The following is a 9988-nucleotide window of genomic DNA, read 5'->3' on the forward strand; positions in this document are numbered from 1 at the left end:
TATGAGACAGAACCAAAATAGACGATTTTGAGCATTGCCATGGAAAGGGAGAGTGTCTTCCTGAAAAAGCCATGAAGAATAAGGTTACCAGTGCAACACTGTAGAAACTGGAAATTTGAAATTCCGATTTTCCCAGTTCTTCTCTTCTCTTCTGTTTCTTTTATTTTCTTCTCTACTTCTCACTGTATTGAGATCATAAAAAATAATGAAAGCAATGTATTGTTTGGACATGGACTTTAGATATTTAATTTTGCATTTCTATCTCCTAGCTCAGTGTTTTATAATCACTAAGGACATAATAACTGGGTATTTGGTGACTTCTAATTTAAATTCAATATGTATCTACAACATCAAATGTATCATTAAAGTATTCAGCTATAATGCAATTTCTGGCATGATTGCCAAGCGCATAATCATAACTGCCTCCTGCCAAGTATTAGAAACTGCTACAGACTCCCCAAGTTTCAGTCTGAGAGACTATGAATACCACTCTTTGCAGGTGTCCCTTGGTTTCCCTTCCTGCAATCTATTCTATTGAAACTTGACCCTGCAATCAGTGCAGACTGGGTCTTCCACAAGCAGCCTGTAGAATTAGTGGAGTCTAAGCACTTTCTGGACAACAAAAGTCAGTACTGGACTGAGACCAGTGGACACAGATATATGTGTGATTATATGATCACCACATATTTTGAAAACCTTCTCCTTTCATACTTTAAGGAATTAAAAGTATGCTTTAAATGATTTTACAACTACCAAATGCTTTTCTGCTAGTAATGGAAAGGCCACTGGTGAGTCCTTCCTCCCTTCCTCCCTTCCTTTCTTCTTCCCTTCCTGTTTTTTAAGAGTTATTTATTTTTATTTTATGTGTACATGTGTGTACGTATTTCTGTGAACCACATGTATGCCTGATTTCTGTGGAAGTCAGAAGAAGGTATCAGAGCCCCTGAAACTGAAGTTACGAGTGGCTGTGAGACACTGTGTGGGTCCAGGGAATTGAACCCAGGTCCTCTTCAAGAGCAGCAAGTACTCTTAACTGCTGAGCCATCTCCCAAACCCCTTAGCACAGATAATGGGCCACGGGGGTTTCCCAGTAGCACAACACTTCTATGTAGGGTTCCAAATGTGTTTCATCTCTGCTATTTTCTCTTTCTTATTGGATAAAGAAGCTGAAACTCTCATGTCTCCTGAAAATAAATTGAAAGAACACCATAATAGAAAGGCTGTCCCCTTACTACTTCTAAATAAAACAACAACAACAACAACAAAACCTCAGTCCTAGCAAAGAAGCCAAATGGGTTTAATTATTTTCTTTACTGATGTTTTGTTCTTCTGGCTAACTGATAATATAGGAATATAAATGGAAAGTCTACTGGAGGAAATTCTAAATTAATATGAATGCAATAGCTAACCTTACTAACCTTATATATTCCCCAAGTTCATCAGATGGATCAATACTTAATATCAAAGAGTCCATTTCGAACAGGTTGTATTTGATGTTAGAAAGTAAAACCTTTTAATTCTGCTAGTGCAGTCTATGAAGGAAATGTCTGACTACATTTGCTTTAGTAATGACAATGTTTGACACCTGTATGGTATTTTTTTATACATCTCAGCAGCATATCCATATAGACAAAACCTAGATCTTTAACTGGTATCATTGAGCTGGTATAAGTAAAACAGACAAAGACTGGCAAGTGTGGCGTATCCAGTACAAAAAAAACAAAAACAAAAACAAAAAAAACTGAATAAAAGCATAACGAATCTTGTCACGACTCTTGATTTCAAGAATCCTAGGACACCAGTGTTTATGCAGAATCAAACATTTTCAGAAACACGAGACTATAATAACGCTGCAGTGAAAAAGCTTTCTTTTTTTCCTTGCAGGAAATTATAGTAATTTTTCTTTATTGTCTGCTTGTGATATTTTGGTACTGTAAAACTATTATTATAGGTTTCAGAAGACCACCCTCTTGGATGACACTTGAATTGGCTACTAGGACAAATCAGGGGGCAGCTGTTGAACCTGAAACCTGAGGGGTGGGTATGTGTTGGGTTTAGAGTCTGTCCTATGATGTGACAGATGTGCCGTCCGTCTGACATTCCTACTAGAAATAAGACTATACTGAAATAACCAACATGAAGTCTGAAGAGAAGTGGAGGCAGCTACGTGGTTACAGAAGGAAAGAGAGTCAGAGGGGTAGCAGGCTTTTGAGGGCAGACCGCAGCTACGTCTTGGTTCAGGGCTATAAACGTAGATGTGGGGTTGGAGAGATGGCTCAGCGGCTTTTCTGAAGGAGCTTAGTTCCATTTCTAGCACTCATATTAAGTGGCTCACAACCTCTGGAACTCCAGCTCCAAGGGATCTCACACTTTCTCTGGCCCCTAAGGCTACTTTTACACATATGGCACACACACACACACACACACACACACACACACACACACGCACACATACACACAAAAATAAAAATAAATATTTTAAACATTTAAAAACTAAAAGTACCACCTGAAAAAAAATAGAAGTTACAACACCAGGAAATGAAAATAAATCAGAAAACAAGTGGAAGTATCTAGAACACTATTGTTAAGCCAAAAAAAAAAAAAAAAAAACCAAAACAAAACAAAACAAAAAAAGACATTTATCAGGAAGGTTTGAGTCTTGGGCAGGAAGTTGAGTGTTTCCAGAAGGAAGTTCTTACCACATCTAAAAGAAAATGTATTAGTCGTATGCCAGAGAAAACAAAAACAACACAGCAGGGAAAGCAGATGGCCAAAGACATGGGTCCTAGAATTAAAATGAGAAGAAAAGTTCTAGAATTTAGTTCCTGATAAATCTCCAGATTGGGCAATTATGTTATTATCCCTTAACCTATTGCTACAGACTGGGTATCTGCCAACATAAAGCTCAATATTTCTTACTCATGAAAGGGAACTGAAGTCAATGGAAGAGTTCTCTTCAGGTGATACAACAAATCTTTCTCATACTACTAGAAGACTCTCTTGATCTAGAAGCATATTCAAGATACCTAAGACTCAACTTCGAGTGTGTGTCCTAAATTCCTATGCAGGTATGATTTGAGACAACCAAGCCTCCACATTCCTGCTCAGAGGGACCAATAGGTCACTTCAAACTACAATGTGGATATTTCAAGAAAGGTATGAGTGAGTCTTTCAGTTGGTGCTTGAGGCATTTTGTATGGGGGCATTTATGGCTTCATTGACCTTTCATGATGCCAGTCCCTTCTACTCAAGAAAAGCAGGCAGCTGCACTATCTCAACTAGAACAACATTATTTATAGTTTCTCAGTACTTTATATTTAGGATCCTAAACATATCAGGCTGGCCTTAAACTCACTGTGTAGTCAGGGATTATAGGATGATATTGAATTTTCAATCTTCCCATCTTTACCTACCAAGCTCTGGGATTATAGGACTATACCATCATATCTAGTTTATGTAGATCTGGGGACCAAATTCAGAGCTTTGTGCACATTAGACATGCACACTACTGACTGAGTCACATCCCAGCCCTGGTGATGGTCTTTTAATGTTGATTTGATGGCTGTATATCCGGGACTCTATGATGATGATACAAAATTCCCATTTTGTGATGAGAGACTGCAGTGGTTCCCTTAGAGTAATTTTCTGCAACCTTAGACTTATACCTCCTAACAAATTTTGAAAATGTGTCATGCATGATTAGCACAAGTCTGCAATACCAGCTCTAGATAGACTGAGGTAAGATGGGCTAGACATACATGCACTCTCTCCTCTGCCCCCTCCCTCTTCCCCTCCCTTCCCTTCCCCTCTCTGTCTCCACACAACAACATTTCTGGAATCTACATAATCCATTCATTGGATTTCAATGATTTGAATATATGGAACTATTTTAACATTTGTTTTAGAATAAATAACGAAGATGCTCTCCTGCTTTGTAGAGTAAGAATAACACATGGGAAACTGTAAAAGAAATACCCAAGGCCAATATCTAGGATTTACTGAAGATAAGCTTGGATCAAAATATCAGACTAGCCATGCATATTAACCACATTCAGTAAAAATGGGTAAGTGTTCTAATACAAAGGCTGCTTTATATTAGCAGTTCTCTGATCCATATGACAATATATGACATGGTTGGAATCAAGGTGGTGTGGAGAGGTAAAGAGTTTCATACATGATTCATAAAATCTTTTGAGAAATCCAGATGTCAACAGAAGGAAAGACTGGGCAGTTATATGAAGGAAGTTTTCCCATGCCCTGTTACATTTTATCCCAGCCTCCTTTGTGTGCAAGGTGTGCCATTAAAACTGATTGTTTTGGAGAAGGAAGAACTGATTCTCCAAGAAGTAGTACTATTTGCACAATATCTAAACTTCGATCTGTCCATTTGGTCAAAGTGTTTGTTACTTATTGGTACATGGCACCTGACCAATGGCTATTTACTTGTTATATCTACACAGCCAAAGGTCTGAAAATAGACCACAAGAATCAGTCTCAAGCTTTGATTTTTCAGCCTCAAGTTGCCATAGAAACATGTCAAACAGCAAAGAGTTGAGCTGGGTCTCTGTGTCCCCACCTCTATTCCACCTTCAGAAATTCCACTTTGTTTGTGTATTGAGCTACATGGCAATACTTTATTTGAAGAAAAAAGTGTCAAAAGTGTTTAAAAAATAGGTGTTATAATTATCTGTAGGGAATTCATGAATGTTTTCAATAGACAAAATATCTGTTAGAGTGAGGGAAAATGTCTCCCATTTTAGTGCCTATAGTCATCATTTTACATCAGTTTATGTCACAGTACTGGCTGTACAATTGATAGATGATTTTTTGGGGGGTTTTGTTTTTTAAGTCATAGTAGTGATCAGGCTAGCCCTGCTACATCTTGACAACAGTGACTGTGTCTACACAGTGGATGGATCGGATGAGGCAGAGAGACCAGGACTTTCTCATGTGGTCTAGCAGCCCCTTAACGGAGACTTAAAAAAAAAATTGGAACCTGGGGCCAAGTTGGGCAGGTCTTCCCCGGAGTGGCTGGTGCCCAGGGATGGGGGGCGGGAGGGGGGAGAACAAGGGAATCCGTGGCTGATATGTAGAACTGAATTGTATTGCAAAATAAAAATTAAAAAAAAATATACTATCTGTTAAAAACAAATATAAAACTGATATTGGTTCAATGCATTTTAGTTTGTGAATTTTGTTAACTCCTCCAGATTTCTACCTTTTTATGCCCTAAAATTGAAGGAGGAAGAACTATATAAAAAAAAAATATTGGAAGGGGGCTTCCTACAATTTCATGCACTGACTCTAGAATAGCAATCCATACAATTATCTTCTTAAAATGACCTTTGGGGAATTAATTTTGTAAGTATTCCAGTCATCTGCCCAGTTTTTCTGAGCTTTGGTAATCTATCCTTAAAATGCAAAACAGAAAAAAAAAGAATGATATATTTAAAGCCGATTTGTGCTTCACCCAAAACTAAAATGATTAATTTTTGAACAAAAATCAAGTTGGACAAGAGCCTTTTTAATTTTGGAAATTTTTGTGGGAAGGCCTGGAAATAAAAAATGACAAGTGAATGAGTTGGAAATTACTAGAATAACTATACAACTTTGAACTAAGCATCATAAATTGTGGATACTTGTTAAAATGCATGCTACAGTTTCGACAAAGCAATACTAATGGGCATAATAAATCTTACACTAGACCACTCAAGTATTTAAAATAAGCACAAGACCAACCAAAGGAAATATTTCAAATGAGCAATGCTAAATGAATCAAGCCCTCTTTGGGTAGGCTGGGTCTCCTGGATCTCATGGTTTGGAGTATTCCAGATGGGTTTTGCATGTGTTCAGATGTGTTTGTGCATGCTAGTAATGGGGCAAAAAGCAATAATGAGATAGAGCATTAAGGTTGTAATAGACATTATAACTCTGTTTCTTCCAATGATATGAGGCAGAAAATTAGTTGGATGTTTTAAAATGGAACAGTAAATGAGAAGGGAATTGTAGAATGCCTGGATTTTTGCCACAAGTTTGTCCTTACACACCACACACACACACACACACACACACACACACACACACACACACACTAATTTATTTTTCTAAAGTTGATTAATGAAGTATGTGTACAAGTTTTAAGATATATGACCACTAAGTGTGTGAGAATAATGGAAATTATTAATTAGTATACATAGCATATATATTATGTATAAATTCATGGGCTAGTGAAGAATCAGGTATTTTATGTATTTCTTCACATTGATCACCTACTCAGAGGGGAACAGTGAGACGGTTTTTAAATATTAAAATAGGACAATAAAACCTAAAGTCTGTATAGCTTTTCAGCAGCATTTCCATAGCTGTAAAGAGAGCGTTCACTTTGTTTGCATATCTCATTCCCCCTCCTCACCAGTCCAAAGGAATGGCTATTTTCAGCCCCTTAAGTCAAGCTCAGCTATTTCCCCCATCATCCCATGCACGGGTGATGAGAAATCTGGCGTTGTTCACCCGGGAGGTTTATAGAGTTGGCAGCCTTGAATGCTCTCTTTACGGTGTGTGTGGAAGGGATGCAGGGGCTGGGGGTAGAATGCATGGGTAGAATTCACGATGCTGAAAGTTTTAGGGAAAAAAGGGGGGGAGGGGAAATGCCTTTGCTAACTCAATCATCTTCCACTGACAGTAGCCTGCCCTGGGGGAAAAGGAGTGCGTTTATATGATTCTTTTCTCTATTAACCTTCAAGCTGATTCAAATGTGGCTTTCCTTTTTTACTCGACAGGGCTCAATGAGCCACATTTCCCCTTTCTCTCTGGAGGACCCTGGCTGTTTCCAAGAGCTGATAAATCTATGAAAAGGAAAAGCAAGGCCAGCAGGAGTCTACCCCAGAGGCTCCCACTCTGGGTCTTACTTTCCAAAGCCAAGAAAGAAGAGCAAACAGTCTGTTTGCATTGCACATTTTCCTCCAACCTTGGGGTAAATGTTTGGGACCCAACTCTAGGATTCAAATTCTCTATATTTCCACCTAGCAGTTCACACTGAGGTGCATTTTAACACCATGAATGTATTAAACTTTCATGGTATTTTTCTCTATTTCTTGAGTCTTGTGATATCCAGCCCATCTCCCCACCTCTCTCTCTCCTTTATATATATGAGAGTACAAATGTATATGTATATCTATACATGCTCTCATGTATGCTTATATATGATATATATACATATATATGTGTGATGTATTTAAAGCTTTATATGCTATAGTTCCATAAATACAACTTGCATTGATTCCCTAACAGCATATAACAAGGGCTGAGGAGATGGCTCAGTTGATAAAGTGCTTGCTGGACAATCCTGAGGACCTGAGGTCTAGCCCCAGAATCCATGTAGAAAAGACATGCAGGGCGGAGGGTTGCTTAAAGTCCCAGCACTGATGAGGTGGAGATAGGTTTATGCCTTGAGTTCACTGGCAGACAGCCTAGCCTGCTTGGCAAATTCTAGGCTAGTGAGAGACCATGTCTCAAAAAAAAATGGTAAGCAATTCCTGAGTAATGACACTTCTGGTTGTCCTCTGACAACATATACACCTGTGTGCACATGAACACATACATGTGTGCAAGTACATACATGAAGAGTATCATAATTCACAGGTTAATTCAGCAGAGATCCATGAGATTTCTGGAGCATAACTCTCAGAAGATATGGAGCTGAGTCTTTTTTCTGACACACACTAGTTAGGGAATCTTTTGCTCTGTCATGCCCTCAGTGAAGAGAACTAAATCCACAGGAGCTTGGAAGCAGAAGGGAGGTCCTTAGGATACACTTTCATGTGACATCCCTGCTGTGGGATGGTCTGTATGTCAAATGTGTTGCTCTGATTGGTCAATAAATAAATCACTGATTGGCCAGTGGCCAGGCAGGAAGTATAGGTGGGACAAGGAGGAGAATAAAGCTGGGAAGTGGAAGGCTGAGTCAGAGACACTGCCAGCCGCCATGATGACAAACAGCATGTGAAGTAAGCCACGAGCCATGTGGCAAGGTATAGATTAATGGAAATGGATTAATTTAAGCTGTAAGGACAGTTAGCAAGAAGCCTGCCACGGCCATACAGTTTGTAATCAATATAAGTCTCTGCGTTTACTTGGTTGGGTTTGAGTGGCTGTGGGACTGGCAGGTGAGAGAGATTTGTCCTGATTGTGGGCCAGGCAGGAAAACTCTAGCTACACATCCCCTCTGACTATTGTTAGTTCCTTAAACATGACAGAGAGTGTGCTTAGTAAATATTTGCTGTTGATGAATGACTCATTGGTTCTAGAACATGGGCAAGGGTTTCTAATAAACTGCGTGCATGTGCCATTCATTCCAACACAGTTCTCAAGAGAGATATTTCTCTATAGGGTAGACGATGACATCAAAGAATTAATGGAATTCTTTTAAATGAACTTTGATGTTGTGTGCTGACCTGTCAACAAGGGGGCTTGTGAGAACAAAAACAAACCCTAGACCAGTGAGTTGTCCAGTGAGGTTGTACTAGTCCTACAAGGTTTTTTTTTAATCATGTGTCACAACTAAAATCCACATAGCTTCATCAGGAAATACTATGCAAGTGATTTCCTGAGTTGGTCTTGACTCAAATTCACAGCTGATTTTGCAAAGTTGTGATTCTGTAAAGTGAAACTATTTTGTGAAACTAACTTTGATCACCCACCCCAACCACTACCACTGCCACCACCACGCACACACTTAGGAACATGCAAAACAGCAGCAAATATTATGCTTCAGAAAGGATGTATTCTGTACTTCTTTAGGGCTTTCCAGTGAGAAAGGTGTTCAAAACATTATGCTTTCATGTAAATGTCACAATGATTCACACTTGTTTTTATTAGTGTATTAGGTATTTCAACTAAAAGAAAACATCCGTTTAAGGCTTTTGTAATAGGAAGGTCCTGTTTTGAATGGCAAAGATTCCATGAGTTTCCACATAATATAATCTGTAATATCATATTACCTCTTGGTTGGGAAGTGATATAAGGGGGCATGAATGAATTCAGTGGTGTTTTATGTTACCATCATAATCAGATTAAAAATTCATATTTTTAAAAACATATAAACGTTGCTCATTAATACACAAGACAATGTATAACCTTATTGGAAAATCCTCTGTGGATTGTTCTTATAATAACTTGCTGGCCCAATGGATTTTGTGGCCTTGCTAGGTGCCCATTAATCTAGAGCCTGAACCAGCAGTACAAGAAACATTTGATCATATTGCAGGGCCATGAAAACCTGAAGGGCCAGAAGAGGTGATAGGATTCTTGTATAACTCTTCTTGCAAGCACTTCATGCACACATGAGGAGACAGTGAGTAGACCACACTCTGTGTGGGAATCTGCAAGCATCACTCACAGACTTTTCACCTCATCTGTCACTAATATTTTATTGCCACTTCCAGAAAAAGCCACAAAACCCTCTGTCCATTTGCATCAACCCCAATCACTGTGGGTTTCGATTCATATTTTGGACATGTTGATTGGAAACAGTGTGCACAATAGTCATTGAAATAACATCTATGTTTCAATATTTTAAATAAGGATTTGGGGAATGGTCCTAGCCTGTTACAGAGAATTAAATTTTACGTCGTAAGTTGAATGCATGATGCCAATGTAATGCAGAGAGCAGAAACTGAGGGCAAGGACAATGGTGTGCACTTGTATCCAAGCCACCGAAGGGCTGAGGCCAGCAGCTCAATCGAACCCTAGAGTTCAACATCGGCCTAGGAATATAGTAAGACTTTGTCTTTGAAAAAAAAGACAAAAGGAAAGAAAGATGTGAAAAAAAGAAAAAAAAACTAGTAATCTATGTCAATTATCCCATAGATTTACCACAGACATATGCCAAACACAAGGGTAAGGGTTATATATATATATATATATATATATATATATATATATATATATATATATATATATATATATTGATAAGGGCATAACATTAAAG

The sequence above is a fragment of the Peromyscus eremicus genome, chromosome 8b (assembly GCF_949786415.1).
Source record: "Peromyscus eremicus chromosome 8b, PerEre_H2_v1, whole genome shotgun sequence".
NCBI classification, from domain to species: Eukaryota; Metazoa; Chordata; class Mammalia; order Rodentia; family Cricetidae; genus Peromyscus; species Peromyscus eremicus.